Source organism: Clupea harengus, chromosome 4 (genome assembly GCF_900700415.2).
Source record: "Clupea harengus chromosome 4, Ch_v2.0.2, whole genome shotgun sequence".
Classification (NCBI taxonomy): Eukaryota; Metazoa; Chordata; class Actinopteri; order Clupeiformes; family Clupeidae; genus Clupea; species Clupea harengus.
The window spans coordinates 13,426,158-13,449,672 of record NC_045155.1 but is presented as its reverse complement, the minus strand read 5'-3'; the positions used below and the strand labels follow the sequence as shown (position 1 = coordinate 13,449,672).

Sequence of the window (23,515 nt, the reverse complement as noted above, 5' to 3'; positions counted from 1 at the left end):
TGTGTTAAGCCCTGTTGGAGGTACATTTCACATAGTTTGATCCATACGTGTAGTTAGGCATGGGCAATTTTCTTTCTTTACAAAAATAATAAAAGTAAATAAAATAGCCCTGGATCTAGTCATCTGTCATACCAATTATGAATTATATCCTTCAAAAATAATGTAATGTTGATCAAAAATGCACAAAAGAGAGAGAGAGAGAGAGAGTGCACACCAGTTACAGGGCTTAGCATTGTTGGCATCTGGGGGTAGCTAGCTAGCCAATTCACTAGCAAGACTTGAAGGCTATGGATATAAGAAGATTTTTCAAAAAGAAAAAGACGAAGACAACAAGGTTAGTGCGAGGCCAGTGGAGATGGAGGCCAGGGTTATCTCCTGTTGCTGACCATTTGGGCAAGAGCAAGATAAAAGGGAAAAGGGATTTAACACAATGCATGCCGGTACGAAATTTTGTCCGATTTTCGGCTGCGCTGTGGATCTTCATCATGTCACATGACATTTAAAGCTTGCAGGAGCTAGGTGGCGGCCGAAGTCAGGCACCGCAGGTGCTCGAGCTAGAACAGATCTTCATGGTGTCAGAACATCACTGTCATTGGCCGGAATCTCAGATGAGAAACATGATGTGTGTTTCCTGATGCTCCAATGCGTGAATAGTTTTGAAATTTAAGAAATATGTCTTATGCCATATATTTAACCTATGATGATGTCCATGTCAGTACGACCTAGCAAAACAGTGTTTTCATGTAGACAAGCAGTGGGGTAAAATGGATGTGGTAGTAGTTGTGTGACTTAGACAGGTGACAGGCCCTGCATGTCATGGGCTGTCTATAGGCTTACTGTTTTTGTCTCAAACAGTGTGAAAATGGTGCATTTAGCCGCTAGAATAAAAAACGAATTCCTGGGGGGGTAGGATGCCCTCTGACCCCCCTACAGACCTGGGCTAGACCCTGGATGTTTTCAACTCCTAGCAACGCCCCTGGTTTGAGCTTCAGATATTTTGCAACGACCATGGGGGATATGCATACAAAATCTTGTTTGAGAGGATGTGAGAATTGCAACTACAAGGAAGCATATCCATCAGAATTGAGCTTGAATGTGAGTGTATAAATACTGTCCACTCCAAACCCAGAGTAACTTAAGAGATCAAAGAGCTACCTTGCTTGTTAGTTGACTGCTGCTATTGATCCTCGCCTAGATTCTTTATTATGTAGAGCAGGGCACCTCACAAAACTGCTAATTGGCAATAATCTGTTTGTCAATAGTTCACAAGACTGCAGAATTTAGATAAGGGAAAGTTCGAGTTCAAAATACATTATCACAGCGTGTCCGATGCTGCTGGGCTCTGTTCCAGAAATGCCCTCAGATGTGTCCTATACCCAGAATATTTTGTTGTAAAGGGTGGAGCAGAGCTGATGGGCCTGCATGTGTTATTTTAAAGTAGCCTCTTTACAGGAATAGCAGATTTAACAAACTTCTGCTTTTTATCGTAAAAATGCACATTCACATTCAGTATTTGAACACTAGATTCTAGTGCTGTTTCATAAGTTAGATAAAGTACCTCACAACAAGATTTCACTTCTCTCTGTGTGTTCTCAGGATATTTAAGTGCTGATGTAGGGGGGTCAACTGGACAGTAATACACGCACACACATCACACACATGGGTGTACTTTCATATTTGATAAGGGAAGTATGAATGACAGACATTTAAAGCAGTTTGGCTTCATATGTTGTGCTTAACATAAATTGACATAAACGTATGGCCAAATATTTGATCATTTCACAACAACGTGCAAAAATGTATGTTGTGGGCCTATTCACTGTGATCTGAAAGACTGGAACGGGTGAATCATAACAGGATTCCGCTCCAGCTTTTCCGCCTCACAGCTGCTAAACTGAGAAATTCAATTAAGGACTCCTCTTCCCACTTTGAAGCGGTCTCCAGGGCAGATCTTCCGGGCGACTCGCACTATGTTAGAAATAGGAAAATGCAATAATAAAACAAGAAAAACTGAAAAAAACGAGGCAACTTTGATCACGCATGCTCTCATGCCATCAACATTAAACACACATTTCTCTTAAAGTGGGAAAGTCATCGAAAGACGAAGAACTACAGGTAAGAGTTTTCATTTTCGCCTCAACTATCGTCTGCAGTTCCTCACAGATGAGTTAAAACGCTAAGAGCCAATAAAGTAAATTGTTTCGCCTTGGTCGACGCAGACCCAAATGACATTAACCTGACGTAAAATAAGTTAATGTATGTCGATGTCAGCTTAAATCAGTTGTCCTTACGGACGGTAGGCGCCACTGGACCTCTATGCTCCTTAACTCAAGCATCAACGAGCGGTCCATTTCAGCGACCCGGTAAATAAACCTTACCAGCTATCACTTGTGTAATGTACTTTAAAACTTAGCTATTACAAAACTGAGACCAAATCACCATCAAACTTTAGCAACGGAGTATACGGCTTCAAAACAGAACTCGCTTAAATTCCCAAGTTGTCAAGAAGTAGCCTGCAACTTCATGTTTGTGTTTGCCGAAAGCGTGATGTTACACCTCCGGTAACAGTTCAGTCAAGCATGGCAACATGATGGCACGTTGTATCAGTAACGATAAATGTATTTTTCCTAGCGTTAACAAGACACCTCACCGCTTTTGATATGAAATTGAACTAAGTTACCGGACACGTTATTCAGTGTCAATGCTTTTGTGTCAGGACACTAGGCACAGTAGCCGAAACTGTAAAATCTGACAGTAATCAACTAAACCCAGGGCAAGTCATTCGGCACCGAGACAGGCAGTGTTGGCGAGTTTATGGTGAGGTAGCCTTCCTTATGCTGAATTTTGCGCGTTCAGGTTATCGACCTTCGAGATTTTGTAGACTGTTGTAGCCTACTCAGTAACTTTACAAGTGATTGTTTAAAACGAAACTATGCCTATTTAAATTCATGTGATCTTACTTTGTGTGACTGCAGCATGCTCTTAGAGCATTAGGCTATAACCAATTGAAATATTTCTGTCTTTGAGACAACACGACATTATGAAACAATATTTTAGTTGTTTTGCTGCGTGTAAATGCGGAAGTTTACCTAACTTCTACGCGAAATGGTCGGTATGCTCCCACTAAAGACTGCTTAATGTACGTTATTATAAGTGACGTTGTGAACTGGATGTCATGTCTGTAAAATACATTTAAAATAATTGTATCAAGTTTGCCAAGCGAACCTCCTACCCAGAACTGTACATTCTGCCTTACTTGAAGGTAGGGGTTATAGTTAGTGCAGAATAGATTGACTAGCAACTCTGCGATTTATTAAGTTACTCTTAACGTGATGAAGCCCACCTGTGTGGGCTTCAGGCTTATTTGACAGGGAGCGTTTCGACAGCTTGTATAGCCTACTGTATTCGCTGCAATGAGCGGCTTAATGCTTTCAGTATGAGATAGAGAAAACTTTAATTTTATTTACCGAGGGCAAGGTGTAGAGAAAGAAGTAAATAGTAAATACATACAGAAATGCATATGCTATATCATTTCAACAGAATTGACACCAAGCATGTACAATATAGGCCTAAAATACCATACCTTTTTACTATACATTGAAATTAAAAAGTCTCACCACACACACACACGCACACACACACACACACACACACACACACACACACACACACACACACACACACACACACACACACACACACACAGGCACACACAATTGTTGAATTGAGAGCTTTTGTTTTGTGAATGTATCAAAGGTCATTTTGAGGGGGAAAATAAATGTATTTATCAGCAAAGCTCATGAATCTTAAATCAAAAAGTCAATCTTATATAAAATAATATTTTAGGGTGTTTTCCCTAGAGAATTGTATTTCTCAGATGCATGTTTTGTCGTCTCATACCTGTCATCTTCCTCTTCTGATTCTTTTCATAATCATAGTCATGCATCTTTAGAGAGGTAAAGAAAGTACTGAATTTTTGTAGCCTAAAGGTATTTTTTGTAAAAACTTCAGAAGATACATGTTTTTCCTCAATTATGGATAGTGCCTTTCTACTTGTGCAGTCTGCTGTGCAGTGTGTCTTTGTTGCTGCATGATGTTGCTGTCCTCGGCATGTTAGTTACAGGAGAGTAGAGAAAAGATCAGTGGCGCTTTAAACCCTGGAGTTTGCATATTCTCGCCGGATCTCCCTCCTTTGCTAATTATTGTGTTGTTTTCAGAGCAAATATGTCATATCCATGGCGACCAGGCAGGTTTATTGTCTCCCCCATGCAATTGCTCACATAAGTAATTAATTACTGCTTTTCTCTCTCCCTCCTTTCCTTCTGTCTTCAGTTAGAGCGATCACTGAAAGCAAACCGTCTCTCATATTAAAAAACATGCCTGTGGTGTTAGAGCACAAGGTAAACATCAAACCTCGTTTTTCACGTTTCGATACTCTAGCTTTGCATGTCTTTGCAACGATGCGGCTTGGTGTTTTTGTCTCTCAAGTGCCTGTGTTTGTTTGTGTCATCATCACACACTGTGCTCCCACAAAAAGACCTTATTATGAGAATTATTTCCCAACACCGCACAGGAGTCTTTAAGATGAAATCCATTCTCGCAGGCTCCTGCTGGCCTGTCTACATGTGTGATATCATCATCGTATCATCATCATCATATTGTGGCAAATCGATGGCACTTCACATTTGGTTTAAAGCACCTGTGCAATCTGCATGATCAGAATAACCACCGACTTCTCAGTGGTTCGTCAATACCCATCAATGGCTGGGTGTGTTTAGTGGCGAGCTGTAATGTGTTGGCCATGTCGTATTTGATGGTTGCTGGTGCGGTGTTGCATGGCGTCGGCACTGGCTCCTCTGTTCCCTTAGCTGCAGCGCTCCATGGCCGTGCTTCGCTTGGAATCTGCTGGCATGTGGCTGGTGTCCGAAGGTGTATTTCCATCTGGATGCAGGCCAGCCTGCGCTGTCATTGCCAGTTTTGCAGGTGCTCGTCTGCCTCGGCGGTGATGCAGGGCGGCCACATCCATCTGCCACGCTCTCGTCTCTTTCTCTCAGTTCTCTCTTTCCTTTCTTCCTCCTCCTTCTCCTCCTTCTCTTCCTCTCCTCACTTTCATCACAACTTTCTGTTGTCACAACCTTTGAGATGAGTAGATAATTTAAACTGGATAAACAAGTGATGGTTAATAAATATGATTTGTGCTGTGGCTGGTTGCTAGCTCATTTAAAAAAGAGAGAGGTTAATAGCTTATGTGTCTGCTCTTGACCAGTAAGACCTTTGAATTTAAACTGTCTTACACTGAGTTATACCGAGTTATTCAAGATAGAAAGTCCTTACTCATTTTGGTATAATATATTATTTACATTGTTCTTATTACATTGCTTATTTACCTAAAATGATATGTTGTAGCACAGGTATTAAGGATCTGATACCCCTTTGGACTTGTATTATTTATTTGATTTCAACCAGGGGCCCTTTAATATGAAATATACATGCATAACCCCTGACCATGCATGGTAGCTCCCAAGATGGAATGCAATTGGTTCTTCACACCTCCTCTTTGTAAATTGCGAGATGTAATGATTTTGTATCCAAATTCACACCAGACATACAGCCTTGCCTTGTAAAGTCTACTGTTTGTGGCGCATAAGCACGGATAGTGCTCATGTTTGTTTAATCATCGTTATTATTTTTATTTTAGTGCGGGGGAAATGTCCTTTTTGCATGCTTGATCAACCAGTAGAGAAATCCAATATAATTGAGGTTCAAGGTGAATTGCATCCCGAGCATTTCCCCTTGACAGAAAGAGCACGAAAATTCTCCTGCAAAATAAACAAATCATGCCGACAACAGTAATATAGGGTTGATTTTGGAGGCATGAAATAAGTATCGATTTAAGCCTTCACTTCATAGATGAAAATGGCCTTTTTGGTAATTTGTCCAGAGCCCTTTCAATACTGAACAGAGAGAGAGGGAGAGAGAGAAAGACAGAGAGGCAGGAGACAGAGAGGGTGGGGGCATAGGAGAGACAGAGGAAATGCATGTGTGTGTGTGTGTGTTTACATGTGTGTGTCAGAGAGAGAGAGAGGGAGGGAGAAGGGGGGGGGGGGTAGAGAGTGTACACATACTCACCACACAAGACGGAGAAAGGGACATGCTGGCCCTTTCCGAGCTCATTATCATTCTTAATAAGTCTTAAGGAAAGACGGAGCATGGAGTGTAAATGCAAGGTAATCCTAACGCTTGGCCAAGGTTAGTGGGGACAGAGGCACATGCACACCCATCCCCAGCTGCCAGCCACAAACGCAGAGACTCCTCCAGCCCCTCCTGCCCCTGCAGACCCACCGTAGTCGGGGGTGGATGGGTGGGGGACGGAGGGGGGAGAGCACGTCAGACAGACGCTCAGAGTGAGGGGCTCCAGCACCTCGGCTAATGGAAAATAAAGTTGAAGAACTCGTGGCTATTTTTAATCCGCTGGATTAGAGCACTTACCAGTGGAGTTCTTGCAGGGAGATAACAGGCATTATTTGCAAAGATTGGGCCCGTTTGTTTATTTTGACGACGGGATGGTTGAGCGCGAGTTGCGCTGGCGCAGAAAACTCCAATTAAAGTGTGCATCTCGCGCACGCAAAGGTGATATTTGAGGACAAGCAAACAAGGAAATTGTTGCTTTGTTTGCTGAAGAAGGCCTCCATTGTCAGTTGTAGATTGAAATTTAATGTTGGAGCCCACATTTTATGCATCACTAAAAAAGATTATGGGATTGTCAGACAGGGGGAAGGACCTAATGAGTGATAGATTGGGTTACTCACCAGCTCAAGACTAGTTTAACAGGATGTTCTCTATTGGATTGTTTTTGTTTATATTACATTGACTAGGTAGAGAGATTTTTAACTGGTTTAATCCCCTGACAATGCCACTGTCTGAAATGAGTCCATGTCTAAAGAGGCCAGATCACTGGGTTGTCTGAAGCGGTCTCAGTCTCGGAGAGTGAATCTCTAGACACAGGCAGAGCGACAAACTAACGCCACAGGATGTGCTTGCAGAGAGGGAGATGCCCTTTGTTGCATAGACCGGAATGCTGTCTCTGCTCCCCTTTGTCACGTAAAGATGATTTAGCCTCAGACAGATGTTGTGGGCCTTCGTTGTCTCCATTTGCACCACATTTTGCCCTTTTAAAGGTTAGGAATGAAATGCAAAGCCTCTATATCCATAACGCCCGCCTTGATATATATATATAATTTTTTTCCACATTGCTGTTTTTCCTCTGGCTTTGAGGCGGAGAGTGTTGTGGAGGCACAGGGCTAAGCCACTGGGACCAGCGAACGCTGTGCCCGCCCTGGAACTCGAGCACCTGTAGGAGCATCTCTTCTGCACTGCCCCCCCCCCCACCCCCACCACCTCCATTACCACCTCCAGCCCACCCCTCCCTCTGTATCTTTCCACCGATCTCCACTCCCCCTTCCCCTCCTCCTTCTAGCTTCTGGGGGCTGGGATGGCAACCTTCTCCTCCCTTGGCCCCCTCTGGGGAACCTTAGGAGGCAGAGAGCCATCGCCATGGTGATCAGAACATAGAACCTCCACAAAGCAGCCCATTGTGGCTGGCGTGTGCTGAGGTGCGATGGAACAAAATGTCACAGCAACAGGTCCTTCTTTTTTTCCCTCTCGCTTGTTGTTTTTGCTTCAATGCCCAGTGGGTTTGTTCAGGCCGAGCATCATACGCCTCATTTTCTTTGCAGCAGGCTGTTTGTGGTGTCATTTAATGACATCTATGAGGCCTTTCATGTCCTTGTTATATGGCCTTTTTGATACCCTGCACAGATAACATCTTTCACCTGTAATAATGGAAAAATGTAAACTCCAAGACAGGTGACTGTTGCTCAGCTTGAAAAATAAGGAGCAGCCAAAGGAAATTGTGCCACAGATATATTGATCGACATTAAAAAGCCAATTAAAACGCAATTCCAGTTTAATTTTCCCTTATTTAATTGCCAGTTTAATTTTGCCCTGACAAAGAGATATTTTACATAAGTCAGAAATACTATATGTAGACACAATTAATAACAGGATAACTCATCTCCGTGACTTCTCCATTCTAAGGTGTAGTCTGCACCTCTGTGTTATCAGTTTGGCTGATGGATTCTCCACTAGAGGCACTAAGGCCAACTTCAATCTGTTTCCGATACTTGTGTGGAAGAGACATTTTACAGGTTTCAAAACCACCATGTCGGTCAGCAACCTTTTTTTAGAGAGTGAGGTGTGTGTGTGTGCGTGTGTGGGTGTGTGTGTGTGTGTGTCTGATGAACCAGTAGTGCTCTGTTAACAACAACACTGAAATTGCCTATGATATTAAAGTTACATCCCTGTTATTTTTTTTCAGGCTATGTCATTTTGTGTCAGATATTGGACTAATGAGAAATTATTTGTTTGTTGCTGTTGGGTGCAGACATCCTCGAGAGAGAGAGAGAGAGAGAGAGAGAGAGAGAGAGAGAGAGAGGGAGGGTAAGAAGCAGAGAAAGAGAGAGACGGAGAGAGACAGAGAGAGAGATGATTTAATCTCTCTCATTGCAGCGCAAGTCTTACTGTATTCCTCTGAGGTTGTTGGTTTTATTTTATGTTAATTGATGCTCTTGGTGCGGCTGACATTAGGCCTTAGACTTGACAGCGGGGGCGTTAGGTCCATGGCTGGAAGAAAGGGGTGGTGTATGTCCATGTGTGTGAGTGTGTGGTTTTGATTGTGTGTGTTTGTGTGTTTGTGTGTTTGTGAGTGTATGTCTGTGTCTATGTGTGAGGGTGTGACTGTTTGTTTATGTGTGTGTATATCTGTGTGAGTGTGTGTGTGGGTGTGTGTGTGCGTGTATGTCCATGTTTGTATGTGTGTGTTAATGTTGGAAGGGGAGGAAGATAGGAGGGGTCTTGAGGTCAGAGGAGAGGGTCTGCAGCAGTAGTAGTGTGAGTGTGTGTGTGTGTGTGTATGTGTGTGTGTGTGTGGGTGTGAGACCTGGAGGGAGGCAGCAGGTTGCTGCTCCTAACCTTCAGGAGGAGGCAGGCCACCTCTGCTGACAGGCTGGGGCCCGGGCTCAGCCCCTGGGGTGGGCAGGGTCCGCCGGCCTGTCAGAGGTTATGGAGGGGGCTGGCGTCAAGCGCACCCCGACACCTCTGCCACGGCGCACACCTCTCTGGGCTCACACAAGACAAGGCCTGGTGGGCTATCATGTGATTATGCCTCTCGTGTCCGTTATTCTTTCTCTTTGTCCTTCTTTCTCTTATGATTCGCTTTCTCCAAACCGATCTGCCGTCACTTACTCATCCCTTACAGAGAAGTCATCAGACGCTTGCGATGATGTTTAAGAATGAAAAAAAAAAGAACACTTTGGGGATGTCTTGTCACAGACCCGCACAGCCAGTATGCCGACTGATTGACTACTTATTTATCATGTCCCCCACCCCACACACACACACCCTTCTCTGACGAAGACCTGAACGGCGACACAGTCTGTCTTAATCAGCCCTTGCTGCTAATTCCACTTGAAAATTCCACTTGGCTCACTGAGTAAATACATTTTTCAGCATTTATTAGAATACAACTTGCCAGGGGGGACTCCTCTTGCTCTCCTCCTATAGCTGCTCCAGTAATTAGCAAATTGATTAGGAGAACTCCAGCACACCTCCTTGGCTCTTATCTCCCCGTTCTAGGACAATATTGCCGTGCCCTGGGACAGCGTAAATATTTTAAGGAGAAACCCTTGGCGAATCGCATTAAATGGCTGCGGGGCCGAGCAGCTGTCTCCCGCTGCAGGTCCCAGCCAATTTTCTAAACTGTGATTAAAGAAAAGTTTTGGATTATTTAAGCATACTGCGTCCTGTGGGCCCTACAGTACCACGGAGGTTCTTCCCTAATCGTACCCCCCCCCCCCCCCACCCCCCTTCTTCTTTTTTTCTTTCTTTCTGTCTTTCTTTCTTTTTTCCCTCACGCTCCCTTCAGATCTATTAGTTCAGAAATCGCCAGGGCTGAGTAGCTTTGAACGTAGTGGTCATTCTGGGATGCATTATACAAGATGTGACAAAGACCTCTCTTTTATGTACAAATGCTAATTAAATTTTTAGCCCCCATCCCAAGGCTGCTTAGAGAGAGAGAAAGAGAGAGGAAGAGAGAGAGAGAGAGAGAGAGAGAGAGAGAGAGAGAGAGAGAGAAAGAGAGAAAGAGAGAGAGAGAGAGAGAGACTTGGTAGCAATTTGGCACCTAATCAAATTGCATTTTAAATGGAGCCGTTTAAGGATGGCTGTAGCCTGCTTTTATGAAGCCATGGTGGCACAAATTAAGGCAGAATAAGATGCTATTTTCAACGAGGAACAATAACACAAAACACACATCGCAGTTGTCTTATGTGTTTATGTAAATACACATCTTACACTATTTGATTTGCCGTTTTAATTAGTTAAAAGGAGCACAGGTACAGAGTCAGACATGTTTTTTTTTTTAAATGCAGGCTAGAAGACAGTTTTTCTTTTAATTATACTCTCTGTTGGGAAGTGTCTTTTTTTCTTCCCACTGTGTCCCTATGATTTAACTAATTGAAGGAAAATGTGCAATCTAACAAACAGGAGCCTGATAGATTGGTAAACGGATGTGGCATTGTGGAAACGTTTCATCGCTCTTGATTGGAGATTAAAGCTCGGTGGAAACGGCAAAACTCTGTCTGTAAAAAGTCTTGTCAACAAGTATGTTTGTTCACAAAATCCGGCGCTAAGGAGCTGTCCGCACACATTTGCCATACATGATTAAGTTCCTCGTGGCCAATCAAATCCACTGCTCAACCAGCATTCCAGAACGTATTAGTGACATCTCGTTAGCAGAAAACAGATAAACCGAAGGGAAGACAAAATTGGGGGAACACGCCCGTGTTGTTTATCAAGCAGAATAACTGCCGAGGAGATCCTCGTGAAATGGCAGTTTTCAAGATTCAGTCCTAGCGGATCTGTCTCCCTCTGTAGTCCCGGCTGTCTCTCACAGTCCCCTCTGTGGACACCTAATAAAGCTGTTTACAGCTCCCGGGCTGTTTCTGCTTTTGCTCATAATTCTCCTTTTTTACATAGTCATTCCGCTACCGGTTTCACACTCTGGAAACTGTTATATGCCCATAGAAGCCTGTAATTGGACTCTCTAAAAGGGATGCTCGGCAGGCTAAAGATCTCTGGTTAGGGGTGAGACATTTCATTTACGGCGCAATTTCACAGGATAGGCCACAATTTACTGGGTGCATCTCTATGGCGTTGACACCAGAATTGACTGTTTCATCAGGTCAGGTTGTCAGTAAAATTGGGGGAAACTAAGCTATGGGAAGATTTAGTCAAAACATTAGCATTTATACTGTTCAAATAGATTTTAGCCATATTTTTTACTGTAGAAAGTTTACTTTTATAAACCACTACGCTTAGGATTAAGCTAGTGCAGTTTGCCTATAAACTAAAATCTTCCTTTGCACATAATTGATGTAATTGACCATGTATTTAGAAATGTATCACATGTAAAATAAACTGTATTAACTGTAAAAGCAAGCAAACTGTTAATATTTCAGATTCATGGAGTTTCTTTGTTAACTAAAAGTCAATGGTTACTTCCAATGTGACCTCAACTGTATGCGAGAAGGCAGTTTCAAGAGGCAGTTGATGTGTTTTTTTTTTTTCATTTCACAGAAAATAATCTTTGACCTGAAAAATCACCAGATATCCCTGCCTCTTTATCAGCCTCTCTTGAGGGCCTGAGTCTGAAGTGCAGCTGCATATTCTGAACAAATGCACTTATTCCAGACCATGTGATGCCCTATGGGGATATGGGGAAAATACAGGAGCACATTTCTTGGTGTTTATTTTGTAGCCACACCTTAGCATTCTACCTTATTTAGCAAAGGTGGAGGGGAAAATGGGTAGAGATCTCAGTTTTGTCAACTAAATGACCTGTTTTGTGCATTACTGAAAAAATAAGACCAAGAGCACACATTTTGCAGTTTTGCAGATAAACTTTTTTTCTGTGTGTGCAGCAAGAGCCAGGGCCATGCTGATTGATTTTCATTTAAGAATGCCTCATTGCTTTTATACAGCAGGAGGTAAGTAGCCAGTTTATTAGGGGTTTAGTCACCAGAAACAGACTGGGCTGTCAGTCTCTGTTAAAGCCACATTCCAGAGCCTTAATAGTTCAACTTGTTCTGTAGCTGAGCTGCTTTGAGTCCACTGATAGTGTATGTATGGAGATTGACAGGACAGACATGGTTTTCGCTTGGCTTAATATCCAGTGTGTTGCTCATTCACACTACATTTCCCAGAGTTCACCACGGTCAGTTACAATCACATTTAGTCCATGGATGTTTTAAATATTTTTCTCTCTTTCTCCCTGTTTGTCGACTCAAACCTTCAAACCTTCACCTTAAAATGAAAACAGGGACAAATGTTGTTTGGCAAATCAGTCCAAAGCTAACACATGGCCAAGGTATCCCAAACACCAGGATCAACAGCAAGCAGCTCTTGTCATTGATTAGTAAATATTGTCCTTTGGCTAATAGCGCAGTGTAAATGAATGGATTGATCAAGTGGATGACTGATCATGCGAGGGTGATCAGTACTTTGGCCACAACTCAGGCAGTCAACTGCAAAGGTGTCCTTTGTGTAATATAAAGCTTTAATGTTGCCTTAGTCCACGTGCGTTGTAGGATGTGTGGGAGGATTCGTTTTGTTTGATTTGTTTGTTTGTTTGGGACAAGTCTAAAGTTGGAGAAAAGAGGAGAACTGAGAATATTATGACAAAAGTTTGAATGAACTTCACAGCATTTTTAATGTGACTAAAAACCTCCTCTAATTAGTCTGACGCATTTTACTCTCAGCTGTGTTTAAGTCCCTTGGCTTTAAATGAATGGTATTAAAATGGCAAGGTCTTTTTTATTCCCAGAAACATTTTACCTTCTTAGACAATAGTGAAGGTCTGTTTTAGGGGCAGTAGACTTTATCTTTTTATAATAAAAACCTCTGACTTGGTGAAAGTTTAATTAATAAGGGACTTTAAGCGTGGGGAAGCGCAGGGAGCAGGGTCTTTAAGGGGTACTTATTTTTCCATCTGGGCTATCCTCCAAAAAAACTAGTCAATTAGGGTCTTAAGCTGCAGAGACAAAAACGTTATTAGTTCTAGCAAAAAGAATAATGGGTTTAAAAGGTTTTGCTTGAGAGGCAGGCATGGGCCCAGGCCGAATCCCGAGTCATCTGAATTTTTTGTCGTTTTTTCTTTCCCTTTTCTTGCAATCGTGAAATACCAAGCAGATTATTATTCATGCGAGTGTTCTTTTTTTTCCCCCTTCCCTTTGTTTTCACCCAATAACAGAGGTTAGGTAGAAGCCGTCATGGTTTGTAATCACAAAATAAAGCAAAGACAATGTGTTTTCAAGTGATCGTTCATTAAAATTTTCTGGAAATGCATTGCATTGTTTCTGTTTCCCTGCCTCCTCTTTTTTTCGATTCATGAATTGTGAAGCGCAACATGAAATGCCTCATTCTGTGATAAGTTCAGGCTCCGTGCAACAGCCAAGGTTTGGGTTTTATTTGGTCGGCATTCTTGGGAAGTGGCCAGTTCCATTTTCCTTGTGGGGATCCTGTTAAGAAGGAAGAGTTCAGAGTGTAATTCAGAAATAATTGTCTCTGCCATACCGCCGCTCTTTGTGCTGCTGGGCCACTCCCTTTGTTGAGGGCTCCAGGATATTTGCCTTACTGACATGTGAACAGCCCTAGTACCAGGCACCATGTGACCCCATCGGCTCAGTCCCTCACCTGCCTGTGTCAAATCCTCTTACAGGAAGGAAACGGAGGGAATTGCCTCCCGATCCCTGTTTTTTATTACCGTCAGCCTGACAGTGCAGAGATATAGTGTGGTGCTGTTTATTGTGATGCATCTTAATGGACACTTTCACACACAGCTATTCCAAGCAAGAGTGTCCTCTGCATGGTGCCCAATTGCACATCGGAAATAAAATATGTGCGACCTTCAGGTGGGGATATCCGTGTGGTAATGGTGGCACAGTAACAGGAGATGAGCAAGGGGTTTTGCACTGATGAACTCTTTACCTTGGCGGTGGTCATTCTGAGAGGCGGATTCTGTGACAGGTTGGTATGACAGCACGGATTAGATGGAAATGACCTGACTGTACGCACAGCCAAGGAGCACCTTAAACTCCAAGAGCCCCAAAAATGTCACCGGCAGTGCTGCCTCTGTGAGCCTAAAGGGCATTACTCGTACCCAAATGAATGCCAGCAAACGATTGGCTTATGGAGGATCATCAAATAAATTAATTGTTTCCTCTTCATGGTAAGAAGGTGCTACTCTTCCCAAATCGAGTGCCTGTACTTGGTTATTACACTTTAATAGCTTGCTCGCCAAACTAACCATATATTACGGCGCATGCAGACTCAGATCAGAGAAGATGAATTGGCTATTAATTAGAGTTGCGCTGAGAGGGCACCAGGGAGAGACTACTCACCGCCACGCAATCAGTGTCAACGGGGGCCTTTCCCCAGCCTAGGAGAGGCAGGCCACTGCCAGGTCAAAAGGCTCCGTGCCGGGGGCTCGGGAGACGTGGAGGTGGAAGTGAATTGAATCCAGCCAATCAGCAGAGAGACTATTGTGCCCCGACGCAGGAGACAGATCTCCGGCCCCGCCACTCGGAAACCGCTCACGCGGTGATCTTAATCAGCGACGAGCCTGTGTTTTATGTCGGGCTTGACTCGAGAGGTGCCGCCAACAAATACCTCACGGCTGGAAGACTTTAAATTAGGAAGTTATGGATAAAATATTTGACACAGGGCGTGATTTGTTGGCGAAAACGGCCACCGGGCTCACTGTCGGCGCCGCTGCTTTAGAATTAGCCTTTTATCACAATTAATTAAAATACCCTATAGGAGACGTTCCATCTTGAGCTCATCGGCGTGGGATAAATAAGTCAAGCAGGAGGATATATGTCCCTTTATTGGCTGACATGATCTCGGCAGCATCTGTAGTGGCGAGGCCTCTCCGCGTCCCCACTGCGCGACTTTGTGGAGGAGTCTTCACCATCACTCACGCTGAGCGCTCCCCCCTTTTATGACTCGTTTTGTTAAAAACCTCTTTTTTAATGCAAGGTATCAGAGTTATGGCCTGTCTATGCAAATTAGTCCGTTCTGACAGTTTGTTATTCATGTCATCGCCTTTTTAAACACTTAAAGGCCATAAATTTACCACTGACAGGCCGCTCCGAAATTGCCACTAAATATTATTAAATATTTTAACAAGTTCCTTGTAAATATGCCTTAAATGTTTGAACGATGGTCAGGAAGAAAAATGGCCTTGCATCAACTTATTAGAGGCAATAAACCAGCTATGATTTACTGTGGATGTAGAACAACTTGAGCCACTTACTTTTTTTTTTTTCTCTCTTCTGCCATCCCTTATCGCCTTCCCTGTCCTGATGCGCTCAACATCAATGCATTGTTTTAGACCACGAGATTTTATAAGTCATGCAACGCTGGCAGGACCAGTGCAAGAAGCGTCCCATTTGTGAGACAATCACCCTGATGGCCAGGCGAGGAATGCATCACCCGTTTTTAAAGTCCTCCAAAGAGCCCCTTTATGCTTTTTACTGTCAAAAGCTTTACATTTTGTTGTTGTTGTCATAGGCATCGACTGATGAGGAAGTTAGATGATGATGGTTTCCGCATGCTTGCTGTGAGCGAGGGCGTGTTGTCATTGTTATGAGTGTGGAATGGCTTAAACGGCATCAACACTCTTTTAGATAAGTGGAGGCCGCTTCAGATATACGTCCGCTTAACAAAACTTTTAGTGTCACCATGGAAATTTCATGACTCTCACATCAACATGTCCAGGACCAAACTGCAGCATTTTCAGAGGCAGAATAGCATGTCAGTTAAATTTTTAGTGTGGATAGCAAAGATTCACTTCAGCCTCTAGAAATGACAAAAGTGATAGGAAGTGAATGTACAAAACCTAAAGTCATTTCTAGCATATAAGAACGAATAGCAGGGTTGTAACTTCATTGTAGATGTCACTGCACATGTACTATCCTGTTGGGGCCTAACTTGGAAGTCAGTTTGTTGATGCTTAATATTGGATAGTTCAAACTCCAGATTCAGTCGTCAGATCCAGATGTTCGACAAGTACCACTCCACCACTGCGGGAGGTTATTTGATGGCCACGTAAGGCAAGTTACTAATTTATTTTTATTAAAAGTCAAACAAACTGTACCATTTTAAAAATACTTGACATGATGACACAATAAGTGTAATGGAAGTTTGGTTTGCGGTACATTTAGCAATTATTAAAGGCTGTGTTTTCTGAGGAAAAGGAAAAAAGATGACTGCACAGGAACACAGCACAGCACATGTCTGGTACAGTGCTTTACTTTTCGCCCCCCATTATATGGGAGGATGGTTTTCATTTGCACAGCCTCTGATCCAACCCTCGACTCTGAACTAACCGATATAGAATTTTTTACCAGTAACTCGCCATCACTGAGATGTCCTGTAATCAGCTTTTTCTTTTTAACTTCACCGGCTCCACCATGGGGCTCAAGTAGTCTCCTCCGATCCCTCAGTTTTATCTCAGCCTTCCTTCGCTGCTGTGCATTTACAAGTTTCCGTCATCCTGTTGGACATGAATGCCTTGCCCAAGGGTCGCTCAACCACCCACGCCCCCCTCCAACCACCCCAAGCACCACCTACTCCTCCCCCCCCTCTGTCCCTCATCTCTCCCGCGCCGGGCGGTGGACTCTCTCTCCTCTATCTCTGGCTCTCTGGCCCCCCCGCTCTGTGTGCCGTGGCTGTCTGGGCGCATCATTCTACACGGCTGCTGTGACGTGACGGCTGCCATGTCAGCACCGAGCATCTCCCCCCTCTCTGAGTCGGAGCCCTCTGCAAGTTTTTCGCGGGGTTGGCAGAATACGAGTGCCCCTCGTCTGGGCTGGTCATAACCTTGCCACAAGCTCTTCTGTGTGTGTGTGTGTGTGTGTGAGTGTGTGTATATATGTGTGTGTTTCATCTAAAGACTTAGAACAATGATGACTCAAGCCACACACAGAATACACCTCGGGGAGATGAGCCTTTAAAAGAATAAATAAATTAAGAAAAATAAAATGAGAGGAGGACTCCACAGCAGTGGTGTTTTTTCCTCAGACAGTGGCCGGCCACTAAAAGCAGAGGCAGGTCTCGCCACAGCTCATTTGATTAGGTGGCCCCATGCACAGGAAGTGCTGAAAGGCACGGCAGATAGCATCGTGACAAGCGACTCGCTACCCTGGACCAGAGACAGTTGCCAGTCCCTCTGAAGCTGTCTTCAATCCAGTTAGAGGAACTGTGACTCTCTCTCCGTCTCTCTCTCTCTCTCTCTCTTTGTCTCCCCCCCCTCTCTCTTTCTGTCTGGCGTCCTCTCTGTTTCCCTCTCCCCCTTCCTCTATCGCTCTCTCGCTCTCCCCAAACACCCCCGCGGGTTCTTATTAGCAGGGTTAAGTATGAGGGGGCCTGTATTGGTATTTCTGCGGTCGCTTGTGTGCTCTGCACATGAATTTTTTAAATTATTTATTTTCCCTGACAACGCCATATGGTGCTGCTACTTGTTTGTCATCGGCTTGCAGTGCGCCTCGGCTGTGCAGGGCCTTGATTGTATCGCTGTTGTATCTATATGTTTACATACCGGTATTTCAAATACTACCAGCACACTTTGCCGTGTGTGTGTGTCCTTAGTGTGTTTCTGCATGTATTGTCTGACAGAATTTCGTCCAAAAAAATATCAGAATGTAGCAAATTTGGCTAATTCTCAGCAGCATTTGGACCAGTGGAGAGGGTGAGGTTTGGAGACGCGGTGTGAGTTCTGTATCTGATGATCAGAGGGCTCATAGTTAGGGATGAAGGGATGGAGTGGCGAGTGGGGGTCATACGGAAGGCTATGGAAGACCCGGGAAAAAAATGGGGTCCTGATCTTCCTGGAAATGCCACGATAAATCGCGGCGCCTCCCCAACGCAGGGAAATGATTAAATGTGCTCCTAAACTGGCCTGATTTGTGGGGGCACCTTGCCGATTTTATTTGCCACTGTTAACATTTTCATGTCTGCATTATGCATAGCGCTCCGGGGCAAGGAAGTGCGACAAACAAACGGCCTGAGGGATGGGAGTAAACACTGGCTCCTTGCAGTGTGTGTGTGTGTGTGTGTGTGTGTGTGTGTGTGTGTGTGTGTGAGTATGTGTGCATGTGTGTGCCAAGGCATGACCAACCACAGCAGCACACTCTCAGCTGTTCGTCCTCACCCCTGTCCCCCGATCATACACACACAAAGCCCACCAGGGTCCCCCTTTATCCGCATAGACCACAGGCTTACAGAAAATGTCAAGTTTGGGTCAAAAGCCTGATATGCTCAGATAGATCTAATGGCTTCTTATCTTCAAAGGGTATTTTGTCCATTAGAGGCAGATATTAGAGACAATTTAGCCTCTCTAGTTTCGCATAAGATGATAAGATCTTGCATGATATTTAGATGATTTTGGGTTAGACGGATTTCAAACAGAGAAACAGAGCTGCGGAGGTGCAGGGCTGAATGTAAATGAGTAACAACGGTTTTCTCAACAAAGAAAATTCTCAAAGTTTTGTATATCACTCCAAATATTTGTTTCTTTTCTCTCTTTTTATTTCTTGCTGGCGTTAGCTGTGTAATTACCTGCTGCTGGGCTCCTCTCCCCTCTCATGCTGAAAGGAGGTGGCGGAGGCCGGGCGTGTGCCCTCGCTCAGATTGGATTGACGTGTGGGAGAGGCTGTCAGCTCTCTTTGCGTCAGTGCCGACTCGCTCGCTCACTCTCTTTCTCGCTCTCCCTCGTCAGATCTCCCCTCCCTTGCCGCAGCCTGACAATGCAAATCTATGCAAAGAGCAGCGCTTTAGCTGGTGGACTGTTCACATGGGCCCCTGATGGACCACCGATGGGTTAGTTAGATCAGAGCGAAACCCCCTGCCAGATGAGGCAAACAATAATGATAAGCATGAATGCAACGGAGTTAGATTCAGTATGTTTTTGTTGCTTTTGCTTTGTTAATTCTTTCCGTCTGTAAAATATGAGAGAAGATTTTAGGTGCCGCAAACATTGTTGAATCTGGAACATTCAGCGTGTCTCAATGTTGAATTTTCTTTAAATGTTAGGGTACTGCAAAGATGGTGTGATGGGAAACGGCCCATAGTACCAGTCTACAGCATCATTCTTCTCTCCGAGAGAGAGTCCCACTGTGGTGCGGCTCCCATGTACTAATGCAGAGAGCATCAGGGAGGGGACTGATATTGTCTTTTTATGACTTGACCTTTGAGTTATTAGTTTCTTGTTTGATGAATAACTGTTGTCTAAGTGAGGGAATTGCGCTTTTGGTAAACAGACTCGGAGTCTACTGACGGAGCAGTCACTGTCTCCACCCTCCCTCTGTTTCTCTCTCTCTCTCTCTCTCGCCCTCCCCCCCTCTCCCCTTCAGCCTGGCTTAAGATATGAAGCCATTCAATATGAAAAGTTATGTTTTGATTAATTGAATGGAAAAGTTCTGGAAAGGTCAATAGCAGTTCATTGGCAGTGTCCTCTGGTGCATGGAAAATGGTATTTTCCCTCCATAATTTTCGAATGTTGTCATGTGCATTGTACACTGGGATGGGCCTGGAAACAATTAGCTTTACAATTTACCAATCTCTCCCCATGTCACTCATCACATCCCTTTGGCGAATTCAAACATCTTCTGTGCATGTGCCTCACACTGATTTAAGTAAATACAGACTATGTGCCATGCATTTAAAAGGGATAATTACGCAAAAAAAAATGATGATCCTTGATCTTAATCTAAGACCTCTTTTTTTCCCTTTAGTATTGCACTTTCAAGAGCATGTGGGAACATGAAAGTATTACTTCCATGACAGAAGAAGTTACGTCCTACTCACTGACTACAGAAAGTCTCTTTGCTTTTTTGTTTTTTTAAAGTAGTGTGTTTGCTGTGACAGTCAGGCAATCTCCTCTGCAGTTGGTGCTAAAGTGACACAGCCCTCGCAGACACCCATAATCAGCAGTGAAATGCGTACCGCAAATCTATTTTTTGTGTCTTTTTTTGTTTTATTATTTGTTTATTTATTTATGTTTGAGCTCAACCTAAGCAACCCCTGCCTCCACTGTTTTGGTAGGTTGATAAAGCAATTCTGCGGGAAGAGTGCAAATATTTAAGGTATCTGCGAGCATGATGCACATCTGTCAAACAGCCCAGGGGCAGAAACCAGTGCACAACAAGGCAACAAATGCTGATCTTGGGCTTCTCTGCGGCAAAATAAAATATGGCTCAAGTTTTCATTAAGGTGCTATTGATTAGCCTTTCCTGGCAGTGAATTATAGACAACATTAAATAAAAAGGGAAAATATTTTTATGACTTTTCACGGGCCATGCCAGAAAATCCCCATGCCGCCGCTTCTCCAGTCCTGACAAGCGTTTTGTTTTCCCCCCAAATTCTTGCGGCTCTTGTAAAAGCCAAATTGATGTTCTCTTCTTAAAATAATTTTTTTTTCATATCCTTCTATTTTCTCACCCCTTTTATGAAAACAGAGCATTTCAAATTTCATGACGAATCTGCTCATCTTGGTGACCAGCCTGACTAGAACAGCGCGAGGGATCATCCACATGTCACGCTGCCTCTAAAGACCCTGCAGAAGGAGACACAGTTGTGTACATGTCTGGGTGACAGGTCTGGCATAAATACAGAAGACGGGCCTTGTAATGGAGTTTTTTGAGCAAGAGCAAAAAGAAAATCATAATAAAAAAAGTCAGAGGAAGACGCCATAACTGCTACAGAGGATAAAAGCATCATAAAAAGTCACGAATGGATGACTTTACAATTGTGGAAGACATTGCCCATGTAGATTTATGTCTAGCCCACTTTCGGAGTCGTATCCTACAGTGTTTTGTTTTTATTCCTACATCAAAGGAAGCACTTTTTTCCCTTCCCTTTTAAAGTTTTTGCCTCGGAGTTCACTTTTCTCCACTGTTATACCCCTCTGCGCTCGTATCGTGTTCCGTATCGCGTTTTCAAAAATCTGCAGGAGGAGGGGAGGAGAAGAAAAGCCAAGGAGCAGGGCAGCCATGATCTCGAACCAGATGAAAGGTGCTGCGGTTATTGAACATTTCTTCCCTCTCCTTTGGTTGAAATGAAGCTGACAAACTATTGTGCTGCTAAAATTACCATGTAACAAATGACAACAGATTGATAACCACCTTTAAAAAAAATGTAAACATCATAATCTTTCAGGTGACCAGAAATGTGCTCAAATGTATTGGCGTACAACAATATTAAATGTTATGGCTTCAACCTAATGTTAGAAGTGTCTGAGTGTCCTCTCATTCTGAATAAAGGCTTTTTGGTGCCCTCCTGAAATAACAATAGATTATTCTAAAGACATCGAATAGTCATGACTCAATTTAAAACAATAACATAGATTGTGAACATACAGGAGCATAATGTAGTCGCAAAAAGAAATGCACATTCTCTCACACCCACACATATACAAATTCACAGACTCATACGCAGACACAAACACAAACACAAACACAGACACACACACACACACACACACACGAACACACACACACACACACACACACACACACACACACACACAAAAGCAAACACACACACTTTTTACTGAGGAAAAGAATGAGTCAGTTGCTACATTATTGTATACCTCTGGAATTTCTGGGTTAAGTAAGGAACATTTTTATTAGAATAATTACATCTTTCATGTAATCCACGAGCCAGTTTGACTCGTTCTGTGTTAAGAGGAGACATTTTGTTTACTCCCGCCCCCCCCAACCCCACCTCACCCCACCCCGAAAGCACATATTTTATCTCAGCGGATTGCTGTCAAATTGCTCCGTGCATGACCCGAAACGAGTTAATTTACTTAATTTTTCTGCCTTTGATTGATTGGGGCCTCAGCACTGAGTAGCAAGTGATGTGGATTCAACTGGACATTTGTGAAATTCTGGGACAGAAAGCGTTTCTTGCGTGCCCCTGAGTCGGGCAAGGGTAGCCGGAGCCTCCAGGCTCGCGGAAACATGAGTCCTGGCAGATAGCGTTTCACACCCAGCACGGCTCAGCAGCCACCACACAGCCCACATGAAAAAAGCCACCACATGCACTCTTCTCTTTCATTTAGGGCCTTCTCATTTTCTGAGAAACGTGCACACACATATACGCGCACACACACAAACACACAAACACACACACACACACACACACACACACACACATGTGCACACACACACACACATAAACACACACACACACACACACACACATACACACACACAAACTAAGACACTAAGCACATGTGCGTATTACACACAACTAAAAAGGGCCTGTTCCTGTGATGTTGGGTTTTGCAAAAGCACCAACCTCACAGACGTCAGGCTCTTTTGTGCGAATTAAGATTTTCATCTGAAGTGTTTTCTTTTACAAAAAAGAAATCCCCACATGCCAACACAGACTGATACTCATTGCGTAACAGTGGGTTGTTTTTTCCGTTGGGTGATGTGCATTTGAAAAATGTACTGAATTCACATACAGAACCAACTGTTCCTTGAATTAGGTGCTCCAACTTGTTTTTCAAGCCAAATTGCAACGTGAAAACGAGCAAACGTGTTAATAAAGGCCTCCAGCCTCAGCCTTACGTAAGAAAAGATTCACTGTCTCTCGGAATATTGGCCCATTGGATATGTTGACACATCTCAAACGACTTTTGCAAATTAAATCTGGCTGCGAACGTATGGAGTCATTGATTTTATTAGGAAATGTGTGGTTGAACTGAGGTAGTTTACTGTGAAATAGCAGTGTGCAGTGACTGGATTCCCAAAAAAAGGTTACGTGTTTGTCAGCGCTGAGTTTGACAATGTGGTACTTTTGGTTGGTGGTTAAACTATGAAAGACTGAGAAAGTATTTCATGCTTAAAGCTAAATGTGCTGGATAAGAAATAGAGGACTTTGATGATCCTTTTGCCACTGTGTTTTTTTATTTTTTATCACAGTATCTTAGCCCCAGGTGAGCACCAGGTGTTTCGCCAAGATTTAGTTCTTTCCATAATACATGTGGAAAATTGCCATGCCCCTCCAAGAGCCCATTAATATGTCGGATCCATTCACAGGATCCTTCCCCAAAACGCAGTTTTATGACAGAATCTTGTTGTTGTGAGACATAGCTTCCAGTTAACATCTCCAGGTAATAACAACCCTCCGCGCACAAGACTGGCACAAGATTAGCACTTTGGGCAGAAGATCAGTTGGCGCTGTGCCCGTCACTACCGGTGCATCGCCACAACATGAGTAGGAGATTGCTCAGACACACTCATCACCCCCCCTCCTTCACACACACACACACACACACACACACACACACACACACACACACACACACACAGACACACTCCTCTTGCAT

General features: G+C 43.6%; 1 protein-coding gene across 2 annotated transcripts in view; it reads left to right on the top strand.

Moving 5' to 3' along the window:
• The first annotated feature begins 1,825 nt into the window (after positions 1–1,825).
• The window catches only part of casz1 (castor zinc finger 1), a 182,348-nt gene continuing 160,658 nt past the window's right edge, over positions 1,826–23,515 (top strand). Inside the window, exon 1 of one of the 2 annotated variants that reach the window (XM_031566310.2) lies at positions 1,826–2,817. The gene's annotated coding sequence lies outside the window, so the exon portion shown is untranslated. The remainder of the gene's footprint in view (positions 2,818–23,515) is intronic. The other variant, XM_031566309.2, reaches the window with a different exon arrangement.